Below are 16,829 nucleotides of genomic sequence, written 5' to 3' on the forward strand. Positions count from 1 at the left end.
TGTCTCCAATTCATTGCACAACCCCCACAGTAGTCTTTTAGAAGCAGGACATGCAATGGAATTTGGTAGTAAGCAGAGAAATGTGAAGCTCCAAACATGTTTGTATTAAGTCCAGGTTACACGGTCAACTCTGTACTTTGAACCAGACGACTGATAATGTAGGAATGTAGCTCTGCCTTAGTGACTGTAGAAAATAATGGGAACCAGAGTGTATGGTGTGTCTGTGTTGGGGGCAGGAGGAGTGATATAAAACAGTTCCCTTATTTTTTGAAGGAAAAAAAAACGTTGAAGAGGATTTTCTCTCCATTTCTTTTGGCTTGAGTGAAATAAGAGGGAGTTGGGTTCAGAACATTTGTTCCCATACTAATGTCATTTTAACAAATGTACTTCACATATTTAATTGATGACACTGCTCTCATTCAGTCACCCTTCACAGTGGTAACCCATCTTTGCTGTCCCATATTTAGGTGCTCCTCTGCCTCCTTTCATTCATCAGGAAGAATGGGGCTTCCTCCCCCTTCTTCATCACTTTGCTGCAATGGTCAGTTGTTCCCACCATTGTTGAGAAGTGCTTTTTCTTAGATTCCCCTTATGGCAGGAACAAAAAGACAATGCTGCTATGGAAATGAATAACATCTTTCACCTAGTGCCTGCATTGACACTGGCAGCAACATAGTCTACAAGTTGGATCCAGAACAGGAATAGAAGTGATGGAGAAAAACTATTAGGGGCTGGTTGATCTCAAAAGGGAGCTAACACCAAAAACTATGTCATGATTTGTCCATGTGAACATTATGGAGTAGAGCCTGTTAATGCCCTTCTCAGAACGCCTTTGTACATTTGATGTATTCTACCATTAAAAGGAAAGCAAAGAAAAACCCTCATGTTGTCATTGAAAATGTCCCTCCCTCCCTTCCTTTGTGTGCATATGTGAAGAAGAGTGTATGGTCTGTGAACAGTACTGAAGCATATTCACCGGAATAATTCCTGTAGAAGTACTCAATGCTGTTCAGTTCTGTTCAGCTTCAGTCAAAATAAATATGGGTATTACCCAAAAGCCTCTCAAGGGCCCTTTATGCACGGCGCCAAATTCCGCGCGCTGGTGCCATGCTGTTGCGGCTGGGCACAATGCCCTGCCGTTTCCCGTGAATGCACGGGAGTGGGGCATGCTGGGTTGCCCTGGTGTAGCGTGCGCGTGCGCTTTACACCGGGGCTAGGAGTCCTGGCCGAGGTAAGTGCAGCGGCGTGGGTGGGGGAGGTGGGGAGGGGCTGGGGGGAGTGTGGCAGGGGGTTGCCCCCTGGGGCTGGGGGGAGTGTGGCAAGGGGTCGCCCCTGCCAGCTCGGTGCTGCCACAGAGCCCGCAGGGGCGAGCGGTGTCCCTTAAGGGACACTGCAGGTTGAGGCTGGGCAGCCCGACAATCCGGGCGCTACTGATTATGCACAGCGCTGGGCTGCCGCAGCCCCAGCTTACCCGGGAAGCTCCGGAAGATCCCGCGTTTGCTTAACGCGGGTCTTCTGGAGCCCGGAGCTGGGAGGCACCCACACTCACGGCGGCAGCATGCATTCTCGGTGATTTTAACCGAAGCGCTGCTGCCGCGAATATGGGCCTTATGGCCCGTGCATAATGGGCCAAGCAGAGGTCTTCCACATCACCAACCACCTGGATATATTTCAACAGGGATAGCAAGGGATTGAAACTGTTACCTTCTGCATGCCAAGTAGGGGCTCTACCACTGAGTTACAACCCTTCCCTCATAGAACTCCATCTCTTATGTACTGGAAAGGAGAGAATGATACTACCATGAGGTGGGCAGAGAAGAAGACAGATAACACTCCCATAACACCATAGCTTTGGCTGTTATGACGTGATTGTGATGAGTTTCATTCTGTGATGAAGGATGTTATATTTTCTTTTACATTCTGTACTGCCTTTGGCATTATTCACATACCAATAAATACCTTGCTTGAAAAATGTGTGAAACAAACCACCAATTTATTTGAGTAACCTTGATAACAAATCTCTTCCAGTCTTCTGCATACAATTTGTAATACTGTCATGATTTGGGTGGCATTTCCTCCAGCTGCTGATGTAACAAATGCTTATGGCGGTGAGGATAGGAGCTGGGCAAGTTTTTTAGGGGTAGGTCCATTCAGACTCCCTGAATTTTATCACGGAGTTAGGGCAGAGACCACCTCCCAAGTGACTAGAGTCTTTGGTTCACTGGAGATGTGGGACAGGAGGAAAGAGCAAGAAAATGAGAAGGAGAGGAGAGGAGAGGAGGACATGAGGCTGGAGAGGCATGAGAGAAGGAATGGAGAGGAAGGTGGGCCTGAGTGATGGGCTGGGAGCCGGCTGGGACTGAAATTGACCCTGCGGTGTTTTTTCATCTGCACCAAGAGCAACTACTAGCACCCTACCTACCCCCACAATAGGTGGCTACAGTGATCCATGCAATGGTCACTTCCTGATTAGACTTCTGTAACTTGCTTTATGTGGGCCTGCCCTTGGCTTTGATCAGAAATTACAGCTGGTACAAAATGCAGCTGCAAGGGTCCTCACTGGGACATCTTGAAGGGTCTATATTTAGCTCGTGCTGCATCATCTGCACTGGTTACCAGTCTGTTTCCAGATCAAGTTTAAGGTATTATTTTTAACTTTTAAAGCTATACTCAGACTAGGTCCTATCTATCTATGAGGCAGCTTATCTGTTTATGCCCCCCACAGAGTATGCTCTGCAGGTATGAATCTACTGGTTGTCCTTGGCCCCTGGGACATTCGTCTGGTCTTGACCCAGGCCAGGGCTTGTGGGGCCCTGACCCCAACCTGGTGGAATAAACTCCCAAAAGAGCGAATGGGCCTGTCGGAGTTTTCAGCTTTCCACAGGGCCTGCAAGACAGAGCTCTCCCACCAGGCATATGATTGAGGCCAGGACGGCATCTCAGTGTTACCATCTGAGGATCTCCATCTGAGACCAATGGAGATCAGCTAAGGTCCTTGCTCCCAGTTTCTTGATCTACATGCTGAACGGAGGGGGAAGGTTTATGTTCTATTGTTCGCCATCTTGTTTTTAGTATTGATGTTATATTGTTATATTTTTAAGGGTATTGTTGGGGGTTTTATTGTGTTTTATTGACTCCTGTAAACCACTGCGAGACATTCGTGAGTGGCAGTATACAAATATAATTATAAATAAATAAAATATAAATAATAATAGGATCTGACTCATAAAAGCTCATACTGCAATAATCTTGGTTAGACTTAAAGATACCACTTGACTTTTGTTTTGTATTTCTACAACAGACTAACATGGCTACTCTTCTGAAAGTATTTCTCTTTCCTGTATTTGTCACATGAATGAATCCCAACCGATCAGGGATCATATGGTGAATGGAATGACATCTCAAAGCTACTCAGCAACTTTTAAGAATGGAACTCTTTTCCTGAAGTGGTTCAGCAATGTCTCATGATGAAAAGGAAAGTCCATCTTTTGACACAGTAGCTGAAATGATTTTAACAATTTTTTCCTGTTTTTCTTTGTTGTTGTGGGGGTTTTTTTGTTATTTTTAGGGCTGTGTTTTGTTATCTTGTTGTTATTTCATGGTTTTGTATGCCATGTTGAATGGAGGAAAGGCAGGATTAAATTTTTTTTAATCCAGTAGAACTGTAAATGCAGAAGTGGGAAAAACTGGAGCTGTACGTCAGAGAGTACTAGTGTGCCTAGTGTGGTGTAGAGTGAATTATCTTGACTGGAGATCTGTTCAAATCCATGCTTAGTTATCACACTACCTACATAAAGTAAGGCCACTCACTATCTGTTAGCTTAATACATCTCACAGGATTCTTGGAAGAATAACATTATAAGAGAGAGCCCTCTGAATCTCTCTGAATTCTTTAGGATGTCCCGAAGTCTATTTTTTATAAGGTGTCAAACAAATAAAATAGCTAGGTGTACTTTTAATTTGGCCTTCTTCAAAGTGCTTCCTGTCTATGAAAATTTTAGAAGCAGTGACATATTTGAAAGATAACTCATTAAATGGAGTGGGTGACTATTCTTTTTGTTTATTCTAAATTGCAGAGTTACATACAGTAATTAACATTCTTTTCATTTTACGGATAGCATCACACCTAACTTCTTGAACAAATTAACCTCAAGCAATGCTTAAAATAGCTACAACTTCTATAGGGTTGCCAGCTCTGGGCTGGGAAACACCTGGAGACTTTGGGGGTGGAGTTGAGAGTAGGCAGGATTTGGAGCAGTAGGTACCTCCATGGAATATAGTGCTATGGAGTCATTTTTTTCTATTGCCTTGAGATAAGTTGTAAAACTGGTGGATCCCTAGGTCCCACCTGGGGACTGACATCCCTAAGAGGAAGATTCATATTGGGATATACCATCTCTACAGCACTGACAGTGGCTGCTGGGATGGAATTCTGAACAGAAAAAGAGTCAGAAGAAGAAGGACTAATATTCCAGATGGGGCCTTGAATTGTCCTGGAATTACAACAGTAATAGTGGTTTCTCTTCCTAATAAAACTATTTTATTCTTCTAAGTAGCCTGGTGCTTTTCTCCCCTCCCCCAACACTTCCTCCCCTTCCCTCCCCCCGATATATGGGGCACTGTGAAATGAAATGAATCACTTAAAACATACGAGAAACATAGCAAGGGAGGTAAACCTCAGATTCCACATGCAATTGTCTGCAACTTTCCTCCCACTTTTAAAAAAAGACATAAAGCATCCTCAGTAGCTGGGAGTTTGTATGGAGGAATGGTAGCAGGGGAGAAGCAGCTAAACAAGTTTCTATTTGGCTTTTTTCCCACTGAGAATTGCGTCCTATTTTTTTTCTTAGAAGCAGCTGGGAAAGAGGAAGATTCTACATGGAAAACAGAGGGAAAGGATTAAGCAGCCTTTTCTCCTTCTCCCCATTCATCTATTCCTGTACTTGTTGCTTTCTGTGGCTTCTTTTGGCTGAAAAGGAAGTCAAGAGAAAGTTACATCCAACAGTATACAAATGCCCTTATGTACCGTTAGTCTTCCTTTTCTTATGGTATGCCAATAAAGGTTTTACATTATGTTATGTTATGTATGGTTACAGTTGGACTTCCTTCTTCCAGTGAGCATTTACCAGTAGCTCTTTCAAAAATGTGAAATACAGCACTGAAAACTTTCAATTTCTACCTTAAAATATCTATTCCCTAAAAACCTAACAATGTAATTATATGATTCATAAAGTCTCATTATGCAATTCTCTTTCGCACCCAACACCTTGAAACAAGGCTGTGTTTTAAATTCAGCATCTAAAGATTTTGTGCTGTCAGCATTTTTGATGGTATTATTACAGAGGTGTGTGCCATGGAATTTTAGATTTTTTTTTTTAGGGTGGGGTTGAAAAGAATAACAAAATTCTCAGAGTGGAAATAAATTCTAAGGCTTCACAAAGAACCAGCCACATGGAAACAAAGTATTGTGCTGCTAGCACAATGAAATTAACAACTTCAACATCTGTACATCCACTCAAAAAATAAATATATTTTCTGTAAACAGTGGCAGAGGTTTTTTTTGTTTTTTTTATCATGGGAATGATCAGAACAGAATCCTCCCTTTCATAATCTGGCCCTGGCTAGCACAAGAAAAATCTGAGAGCCAAGACAGGAGTGGCTCTAGAGTTTCACTGCTCAGGGCTAATTATTCATAAGTCCCCACCCAGGAAAGTTGTCTTTCAGGTTTGGCTTTGTAGTCAGCCATCAAAAGATACTAGCTAAACCAAATAGTTTTTGGGTGCACACAGCTCTCAACAAAGCAGTCTCATATCTTTGGACAGATACTTAATTTCTTAAACCCTCCTCAAATGATAAAATTAGATACAATTGATAAGACAGAAAGAACAAAGGAGACTAACTAGAATTCACGTTTAGAATGCCTGAGATATGCTTATCAAATTGCTCTGGTAAAATTTAGTGAGGGTTTTATAGGTCTTCCCCACCTCATAGCTTGAAAAGAACCCATTCTCCAGGGTATGTGAAGCATGCTTACCAGGTGTTATGTTCATATTTTTATTCCAAAAAACAATGCTTGCTAAAGAAAAATGATGAGAGAATTTGTGGACATACCAATCCTCGGACATGAGTTATAGGTGTTCCCCGGTATACAAAAAAGTTCCTGGGGCTTGGCCACTTCTGAAGAGGTGTAGAGAACATTGGTTCCAAAGTTCCCAATCCAATCAGTGCCTGTGAACTACAGTAGAGGGTGCTAATACAAGGTACCAGCAAATTGTGACCCTGAAGCATGGGAACGTCTCACAAGTACCTCTTATGCTTTGTAATGAAAGCATAATTTGGTTTTCAGTGTGGCAGCTACCAAGCCTTCCTATGGAATTTCAAGGAAGGTAATATGCACAGATACCAGCAGTTTGTTACATCTTTATGACACATGTAACCCTATATGGTATAAGAGCTGGGTAGGAAAAGATTGTGTAGCATCTGTTTTATAGTGGACTATTACTATAGAGTCCCCCCCTCCGCCCCGGTTCCCTTAAGGAAAAGGATTTAATCGTGTGTGTTACAGGTCAAGTACTGTCAATCAAGTTCCTCCATGTGGTAAACATTTCTAAAAAATAAACATTTTTCGCAACTGCTGGAGGAACTGAACCCACGAATAGCTAAAAGCAGAGGCTGAAAAATGAAAGCCAAGCACTTCAGGGTTTTCACAAGTGACTACAGCAGACACACCCAATTTAAACCAATCATTAGACAATAATCAGCTACAAGAATAATTGTTTCCTTGGCTAAAAGACAAAGGCATTTCCAGCATACAAACTGTTGAATCCCCAAGGCACTGAACGTGTCAAGGCTAATATTTTGGTCTTAATAAGTACTTTCAAATTAATAGTTCTCAAGTTTACTTTGGCTATACTGTGATAAATTATTATGGAGTGACATTCTTAGTGCAAAACCACACTACTATAGCTCATGACTTCTTTTCTCTTAATTATATACACACAAGTGGGGGACTAGCAAGGACTTGTAGAGGCATTTGATTTCCCCCTGTCACACTATTCTCTTTCCTTTCTTAAAAGCACCCATAGACCGTTTATGCACTGGGAACTTCACTGCCCCAGCTCTCATGCAGGAGTACAAATCGGGGGCAGATGAGGTGCACTAGGCCAAATGCTCCCCTGTGTGGGTGCAGGAAGAGGTGGGGCAACCTGCCACGACTAAAACTCCAGCCTGCAGCCCGGCATGAAACCTCCAGTGCATAAATGGTCATAGCCTCTTTCCTTTTCCTGCGTCCTTCTCTCTTTTCAACCACTAGCGGAACTACTTATTCTGCCTTTAGCTGTCTTTCCTTCCTTCCCCCAGCAGCCTTGCCTCAGAAAAACTATGGCTCAGTTGTGCATTGCCTCCTGAGCTGGGTTGATTTGCTCTGGGAGGAACCTGCAAAGACTCCTCACTTTTTCCTGCATTCTCTATCCCTACCTACCCACTCACCCATCTACCTACCTATGTACCTACCTACCTACTTTTTTCTGCCCCCTATCTTCAGTGATTTTTATTATTGATTGACTTCATTTATAATCCATCTTTCTCTTCATTGGGTACCCAAAACAGCTTATATCATTCTCCTCTCCTCCACAACACTGAGAGGTAGGTTAGACTGAGCTTCTACAACAAACTGGGTCTGCCAGATCCTAATCTGAAACTCTAACCACTATACACAGTGACTTTTGTGGGATGGCTTCTGTTGAATTGTAGCAAGCAGACAGTCTTGGATGAGTGGTAGGAAATTGCCCATTGGTTGCTGCTGAGCTTGGGCCTGATGAGTCCTGCCTCAAATCTGAATCAGGATCAGTGGCCACGCTGCCTGTTTCCACCAGTTTTGCTGCTGCTATGCTGTATTTGCTCTTTGTCAATGAAGCAGAAACTATAAAGGCACCATAAGTGACCAATATCTAGGCAAGTTGTGACTGCTTAATAATATTTCTACCCATATGCAGGCGCTCTTGAATATCCAAGAACTCACTCATATATAAAGGGATGTTATATGTTTAAAACCTTAGGCTAAGGAAGAGTAGGCTCTCAAATCTTATGAATATCATTTTCTGCAAAAAAAAAAAAATTAGGAATTGCATCTGAACGATGATCACAGCAGTTCCGAGACTGCCTTTCTATCAATTAGAAATCTCATAGCAAATATAAATAAATGAAAACATAAAAAACCTTATCCTTCATAATATCCAAATAGGAATAATAAAAGCACTGCTCCGCCTTTAGTTGAAGTGTGACCTTTAATCTTGGCTAAGAACTACACCCATTAATGTGTGCTAGAACAATCTGGGTTTTGTTTTTCACATGCTTTGTTCTTTTAAATCCCCCTTGTTTATATTTCCAGGAGCTTTAGTTATGAGGCAGTTTCAAACGTTGCTGGTGTGTGCATTATTGCTTCCTGTCTAGAGGATAATAATGCAACAAGAATATCTGAGGTTGATTGATTTTGGCTTAATCTATGTATTGGCACAGGGGAGCTGTTTGTTTTGGCTACTTGTAAATTAATGCTTGGTTTAGAGACAACATGGAGAGATGGTGCTAACCACCCAGCCAATAAGACATCTGTGATCTGTATGCAACTGCTCAAGGCTGGTATTTCCCATAGCAAACATATGCATGTGGCAGCCACACAATTATGGACCCCTTCCACTGAGAGATGTGCCTGGTTCCCTTACACAGGATCTTTAGCAGGCAGATACTTTCATTTATGATGACATTTTATTAGTTTTTCTGCCTATCAGCAGTTTATTTATTTCACCTAATGGTTTTAATGTGTTTTATGGTATTTATGATTATTTGCATTGTAAGCAAACTTGAATTCCTGTATGGTAGAATGAAGCTAATAAGTTGTTTTAAATAAATAATAAAATAAATATGTGATATTCCCTTTTGCTTGCAGTTTAGGAATAGGATACTTTCTCAGATTCCTGCTCTTAGGTTCATACAGCAGAGAGGAGTGTGTTCAAAAAGTATCTTATTTATTAACCACTGATTACAGGACAAACAGACTCCAGCAGAGACTCCAACCCATAAGACCAAACTGACTCACAAAAATATTAGAGAGGAAGGAAACTCTGAAGGATATCTCTTTTAATAGAGTAAAGGCTTTGGAAACAAGCCTTTGGCGGATAGGTGGTGGAAGAAACTACAGTTCCCATTAGGTGTTGCAATAATGCACATATGTGAATTAACATGGATCTGGATAGATCAACAAAAATTAACTGATACTACTATAAAACACAAAGCAGCATATAAGTAGTAAACTGAAAGGGAGGGTGGCATATAAATAAATAAATTCAAAATGTATGTCTTATCTTTTAACAATCTGCCTTTTAAAACCTGGAAGGACTAGCAAATGTGGTGCCAGGAAGCACTATGCAATCATACACGCACAGTCAGACTGTTGCTCCAGCAAGATCAATATCATCTGCACAGATTTGCAGATTGGCAAAAGTCTTTCATATCACCTACCACTTGACTTGTTTGTTTTTTTTTTAACTGCAGAGATCAGGGATGGAACCCCGGTCATTTTAAATGCCAAGCATATGCTCTACTACTAAGAAGTGTTGCTTCCCACTGAGCTACTACAGGAAGAGTGGAATATAAATGAAAATTAAATGTGCATTAAATAAATCTTGTTCAAATTTGGTGAAGGAAGCACTAGTGTATTGTCATTGTACACATATCCTGTACTTGAGGGACAATGGCGGCCGAAGCGTACAAGCCTAGTTTCTGGCTCTCCCGCCCTGTCACATTAAGATATTTTGACTGTTGGCTCAGGTCAGGAACTTTCTACAATTTAGCTGGCGAATGCTGGCCAGGGCTCCTGGGAATTGTAGTCCATGGACATATGGAGGGCCGCAGTTTGACTACCCCTGTTCTAGAAGATCTATCCCCTTTCCTTGGTCTGAATGGGAATCTCTATCTCACTACCCATTCGTCCTTACCAACTGTTCCCTACTTCTGTTTGTGTTAAACTACAGTCATTGAGGGCTGAATTCCAAAACTGTCTCAACTCTTCTCTGCCACAGCTTGAAATCAGACTCAACTTAGTCAAGGCAGAAATCTGACTGATTATCTCCTCAGCATGCAGCTCTCAAGTCTTTCTCTGCTCAGCTGATTCTAACCAATCAGATTGATTGGAGCAACCTGTCATTCAATACTTTCTGTTTGTGTGAAGAATTATCCCTTCACTATCCTTTACCTGTTTGTACAACACTTCTGTTTTTAAAAAGCATAGTCCATCACATTCTATAAATTATATACCAGGGAAATTATAATTATTTAATAGTTGGGAGTCAACTATATTTGATATGGCTATCTGAATATTGTAATGTCCCAGCCTCCAAGACTTATAATAATGTAGGAATTTATATAGTTGGATTAAATGGATGTTAATTATGAATGAAATGCATTTTTACAAGAGAGTCCAGTATGACTAATTTGGAAATTATGGACAATAAATAGCTTTGCTATAAACAGCAACTTTATCCTTGTGGAAATGAAGTCAGTTGTATAAATGCTGCAGGATGGAAACTTTGGAGTAGCATCTTTGGCTTCTTTACTGTTTTTTAATATATATTTATGTCACTTGGAAAAGCCTATGTTAATGGGTAGGGCTTGTCTGGATTAGGTAACTGGGTGCTTCCCAGACCCTCCTCACCTTTTTGCAGTCTCACCTTTGTTTGCCACCTTTTCGCACATCTCACCCTACACATCTGTTGCTGGAAATGATGGAAGAGAGTGACGTGCCTTATATGCGCCGTGCTTTCACCTGTCAATCAATTCAGGCAACCAATCCCCTTCCTCCATATTTTGATGCCATTTAAGGGTCCCACAATGTCTGCTATTTTTTAAAAATCCATACTTATCTGTTGCAATGCATATGCATAGAATCATAGATGCATAGTGCCTTTTGAATACCACCCCTTAGGGGATCACAAGTCCTTTGAAATATTAATATAGTTCCAGATTTTGGGGGAAGAAAACTTTTAAGAGGCATGCTTTGTGTTACAACACTGAAAAAAATATTATTATATTTCTGGCATCGCCTACGCATGTGTCCACCAATTCATTGCTCCAGGCATGTTCCCATTTTTTAAAAGAAAAGATATTCCTGTTCTTGGGAATAATGGAAAGGGAGGTGGGTGTGAGGGCGGGACGATGCAGAAAACTGTAGTGCATTTGAGCCTCCATACATTCCTTTTGCTGGTTGTCTACTGGTGAATCCACTTTATGCAGTTCCTGAACTCACGCTTTAAAATGGAGGATGTAGTGAGCGATCAGCTGGACAGATGCTGGATGTGGGCGATGTCATGCGGAGCGGCTGGAATCGAATGTCTACATTAGACAAACATTTCAGTATATTTATGGCATGCAGAAATCCCCTAGTTATGTAGGACTGTGACCCAGGGTCTACCTATTCCAACATCAACATTAACTTATTACACCAATACAATTCTTAAATTTTTTCTTTCATAGTTCCTTTTCCCAATCAAGAAATCCTTGGTGACTGTGTACAATACTTCAAGATTAATAAGTATTCATTGACAGCTGCTGTAATTAACTGTTTGACATCACTTGAACCCTACATAGTGATGTACTTTTTCTCAGACAGAAAATGAATAACATGTCTGAAAGCATCCTTAAGAGCTTCTTCCTGTTTTCATAGGTCATCATCTTGATTCAACAGAACTCTTAAGGTCAGCAAGTCTATCCTGATTAACTGACAAGTTCTATCCATGCTTCCGTTTTATTTATTTATTTATTTGATTTTTATGTTGCACATCCCAGTAACCTGGCTCTCCATGGCTTTGCTGTAAAGATCTGTTGGCAAAGTTTAAAGATGCAAAGAGGGAGGAAGCACCAGAATGCCTAAGAGAATATAACAGTTTTAAGTGAAACAGCTTTGTTAAGAAACAAGAGTGATAGAGAATTAAAATATTGTAGGCAGCAATATCATGAGAAAATCAGGAAAATCAACAGGCGGTTGGGAAGTGTTCAGAAGGGAAAGCACTTTTAGCTGAATCATAGTCTACCGCTATTGTTTAGTCATGTAGGCAGATCTGAAACTATTTCATCTTATGTCAGCAGTGAGTCATGAAGATGAAGGTCTGTAGAAAACAATAAATAAGTCTTACTTCCTTATAAGATCTTGGGGAAGACAGAAATCCTTTGGGAGGGGAGTGAGGAGAGGATGCGATGAACCCCTGACATTAGCCAAGCTGTGTGTGTAGTTATCTGAAGATAAGACTAGGGATACTTCAGATTTTGTAATGAATGTATTCAGCAGTTGATTACTGCAGTTATTATATTCAACAATAAATGACTAGAATGGTTGCTGAACATGTTTGCATCAGAGTTTTGAAAAAAATACATAAATGTGAAAATGACACTGATTCAAAGAGATCAGCTACAATCACCACTGCTAAGGACTACTTAGATTAACACTGATTTCAAAAATAACTGTATATATGTCTGCTTTATATGACTTTTGACTGATTTGACTTTCTGTTTAAACAATTCTTCTGAGTAGAATTTGTCAACTGGAGGAGAATGAAAGAGGAATTTACTGACAGTGCAAAGTAAAACTGTCAAATTCAGGTTTTTATTTGACTTTATACTTTGTGAATCACCTTTAATTTATCTTCAGAATTGTTAATACAATGCCTGTAATTCCTTTGCTCTGGCTCTACAAGATATCTGTGAATTTCATGGTGCCAGAGAGATACAAGGAAGATGGATGGCCTTTATAATTCCATGTGAAACATACCATTTATTTTTGTGATTTTCTTTTTCAGAGGAACTAGAGTGCAGCCTGATACTAAAGTAACCAATGTACATTCCCACCTGCACTCAACACAGGAATGCTGTTGAGAAAAATCCTTTATAATCATGGCCTAAAACATTTTTCTCCCCCTACCTCTTTTTTTTTAGAATTTTTGTATCATCCAACCAAAGGAAGAGTTCTGGAGAATATGAAAGCTTGTACAATATTTTTTGTAATTTCAATTGGTCTTAATATAGGGCATTATGTAGACTGTGGCTGGTTTTCAGAGGGACGAACACAGCTGTAAAGAACTTTTATTTAAACAATTGCCTGCAGAGCAGAGCAGCAGTACAGCAAAGAGGAGGGGAAAGTATTTATATATGTTATTTTACAATTTATAATCCCACCTTTCTATTGCCATAAGGGCTAACAAATGAAAACATTCAAAGATAAATAATAAAATTACATGCTTCATGATCCAGTGGAGTGCTAGACAAGTATATGAGAGATCTGAGTCTGAATCCCCACTCATGCCATGGAAGCTCGCTGGGTGACCTTAGGCCAATCACACTCCCTCAACCTAACCGACCTAACCTACCCTAGAACTGCCTTCAGGGTTTCTGTAACCTCCATGGGATTAGCTGTAAGGATGAGATAGACATGAGTGTCATCTGCATATTAGTGGCAACCCAGCCCAGATCTTTGGGTTACCTCACCAATAGTTTCTTGTAGATGCTAAAGAGCATATGCGATGACTAAGTGTACTGCCTGATACTGATCATACACCAGCATGACTAAGGCCTTTCAATCAGATAACCAGGCCTAAAACTAGACTGGAAAGGCTCATTCAAGAGAGCCTGAAGTTGTCCAGCCACCACCACTCAATCACCTTGCTGAATAAAGGAACATTTGAAACTCGTTGATAGTTATTGAGATCTTCTGGGTGCACAGTAGACTTCTTTGGAAGTGAACACACCACAGCATGATTCAAGGCTGGAGTGACATCCTTTTTAAAGGAGGCATTAACTGCCTCTCAGACCCAATCTATCTCTGAACCTGCTGTTTCTAAATAATCTATTCCTGAAGGCAAGGCCAAAACTTATTTCTCTAGGCCATACACAACTTGTAACCCTTGCCCCAGTGGTCCACTCCTATATATTGAATTGCTTGAGTAATAAAAGAAAAACAGGTTATTTTGTTTCTGGAATGATATATAGTCCTTGTCATAGCAATAGACTAGAAATACATAACCCCCACCAAACTTGTGCACTGCTTGAGAAAATTCTTGAGTCAATAAATAGTTATATTTCTTTTTTAATAATTGTGAAAAAAAATCCTCAAGTAGATAAAGCAAATAAAAATAAATTATGAAATGTCATCATGCTGCTACTGCTCTTATTAGCCACCATTTAGACAACATGGGGATCAAAGGTGCCACTCTTAAATGGCTGCAATCTCTTCTTCAAGGTCATGAATAGAGGATCACACTAGGGGAGAGATCCTCTGAGTGGTATGCCCTGACATGCTGGGTTCTGCAAATAGCTATTCTCTCCCCAATGTTATTTAACATCTATATACATCCCCTCACTTAGCTTATCTGGAGTTTGGGCATGGGGTATCATCAGTATATGGATGGCACCCAGCGAGATCTGCTGATGGATGGCCATCCAGCCCATTCCACAGAGTCTTTGGCCAGGTGTCGGGAGGCAATGGTAGACCGATGTAAGTGGATTCATTTGAAGTTAAATCCAGCTGACAGAGGTCTTCTGACAGAGACAGTGGTCTTTCACATATTCTTGGTGATACAATTCTATTCTCAACTATTAACAGCGTTGACAACTGTCCAGAATCTAGGGGTAATCCTGGATGCCTCCTGGTCTATGGAGGTCCAGGTTGCCAATATCACTCATCAGGCATTCTATCATTTCCACCAGGCATGACAACAGGCATCTTACCTTTAAGGCTTACCTCTACTCATTAAAAAAACAATGAACTGGGTAAAGTAAGCTTGAAAATATATTATCTTTATTTGAAAAAATTGTTTGTCTCTTTTATGCCCAACAAGGGCTACCATAGCAGCTAACTACTAAAACAAAACATTATAAAAATGCCATTAAAACAATTAAAACTAATATTAAAATACATATTAAAACAGTAATTAAAACATAGGACAGGAAAAAAGGTGATTTATCGAAGGCCGAACAAAAGTCTTTACCCACTGTTGAAAGGCAGAGACAGAAGAGGACAGTTAATTAACCTGGAGATTCCCTGGAATTATAGCTCATCTCTAGTCGAAAGAGATCTATTCCCCTGAAGAAGTTGGCTTCTTTGAAGTGTGGACTCCATAGCATTATACTCCACTCAGTTCCTTCCCTGCCCCAAATCCCACTCATTCCTAGCTCCACCCTCAAAGTCTCCAGGTATTTCCCAACCAGAGCTAGCAACGCTACTCTCCCTACTTTTGGTGCCCTGACTGAAAAAGCCCTCTCTTGGATTGCCTACTCTCTATTCTCAAGGGGGGTTATCCAAAGCAGGCAGATGACCTCAGTGATCATGTAGGTTTTTATGACAGTTGGTTGTCCTTCAGGTGGTATATAAGTCAACCCTGGATGTAATTCTTTAAAAAAAAACACTGATGAAATGATTTATTAATAGTATTTTCTTAGTTCCAAATTTTACCTTAAGACATATATGAAACAAGATACAATTACATCTAACACACTAAATGCCTTGGGTGAATTGTGAGGGATACCAAAGGTAATTCTTTTTAGTCCAAGTGAACTCAATGGCTGAAAGATTGTTTACTAAGATTAAAATATGGGATTTAAGCATCAGAGGATTATCTTTAAAACACTAGTCAACATTGAATAAAAGTCAGAAGTAAAGGTATAATGTTAAATACATGAAACCAGTAATTAATGGAGTTGACAAGACACTATTTCTTATGGATGGAAGAGGCTGCATTCACTTTGAAGACATGACTTGCACAACCAGCAAGTAAAGATTTGAAATACTTTTTGAGGAGAACCAGTAGTACACTTTCTAATAAATTCTGAGACTTGAAGCTACCATTTTAGAATCCTGTCAATTACTTTCAGATTGACTATAAAAGGAATGCTAATGTCATAAAAGGGAGGCCAAAAAGGAAGTGAGGAAAAGAGAGAGGGAAAGAAAATTCAACAGTAGAATCATAGAATAACAGAGTTGGAAGGTACATCTTGGGTCATCTAGTCTAAACCCCCCCCACAATGCACACAACTCCCCACTCACAACCCTGTTGCTCATCCACTGTAACCTGCCACCCCCTTGAACCTTCACAGAATCAGCCTCTCCATCAGATGGATATCCAGCCTCTGTTTAAAAATTTCCAAAGATGGAGAACCTACCACTTCCTGAGGAAGCCTTGGGAGTAGTATCATTCAGTTCCTGAAGGGATATATTTTGCAAGACAGATTTGACTTTAGAGGTGAGTGCCTGTCAATACTACCATTTGTGGTGTTTTGACAACTTTATTCCTTCAATCCAAGCCAGCGTTTTAAACACAACCCCATTTTAGCATGTGTCAGCATAATATATTTATATATGTCATTTATATATGTCAGCATAATATTTAAAAGGGCGGAGATCTGATGTCTGTCACATGCTCATTTAACACATTTCTGTCTCCACAAATTCCATACACAGAGGAAAAACTCTAAGTATTGTTGCTATGAGGCACATTGTCCTGTGTTCTCATTGTTTTATTTCCATAGAAACTGGTAGAGAAAAAGTGGCTTATAAGAATCAACTCTTCTTCTTCTTCTTCTTCTTCTTCTTCCCCCTCCAGCCTGACTCACATATAGTTTTTAAAATGAGCGGGAAGAAAAGTGCCTGTAATGACAGAATTTGGATAGGAAAAAAAAGGGACAGTCAGATTTCCCCTGCCCTCACCTGCACATACATTTTATTTTTAAATAAACACATGTGTAGACACATGTACAGTGAATGTGGCTGCCCCACCACATTTAGTGTGGCC

This window comes from Paroedura picta, chromosome 9 (genome assembly GCF_049243985.1).
Source record: "Paroedura picta isolate Pp20150507F chromosome 9, Ppicta_v3.0, whole genome shotgun sequence".
Classification (NCBI taxonomy): domain Eukaryota; kingdom Metazoa; phylum Chordata; class Lepidosauria; order Squamata; family Gekkonidae; genus Paroedura; species Paroedura picta.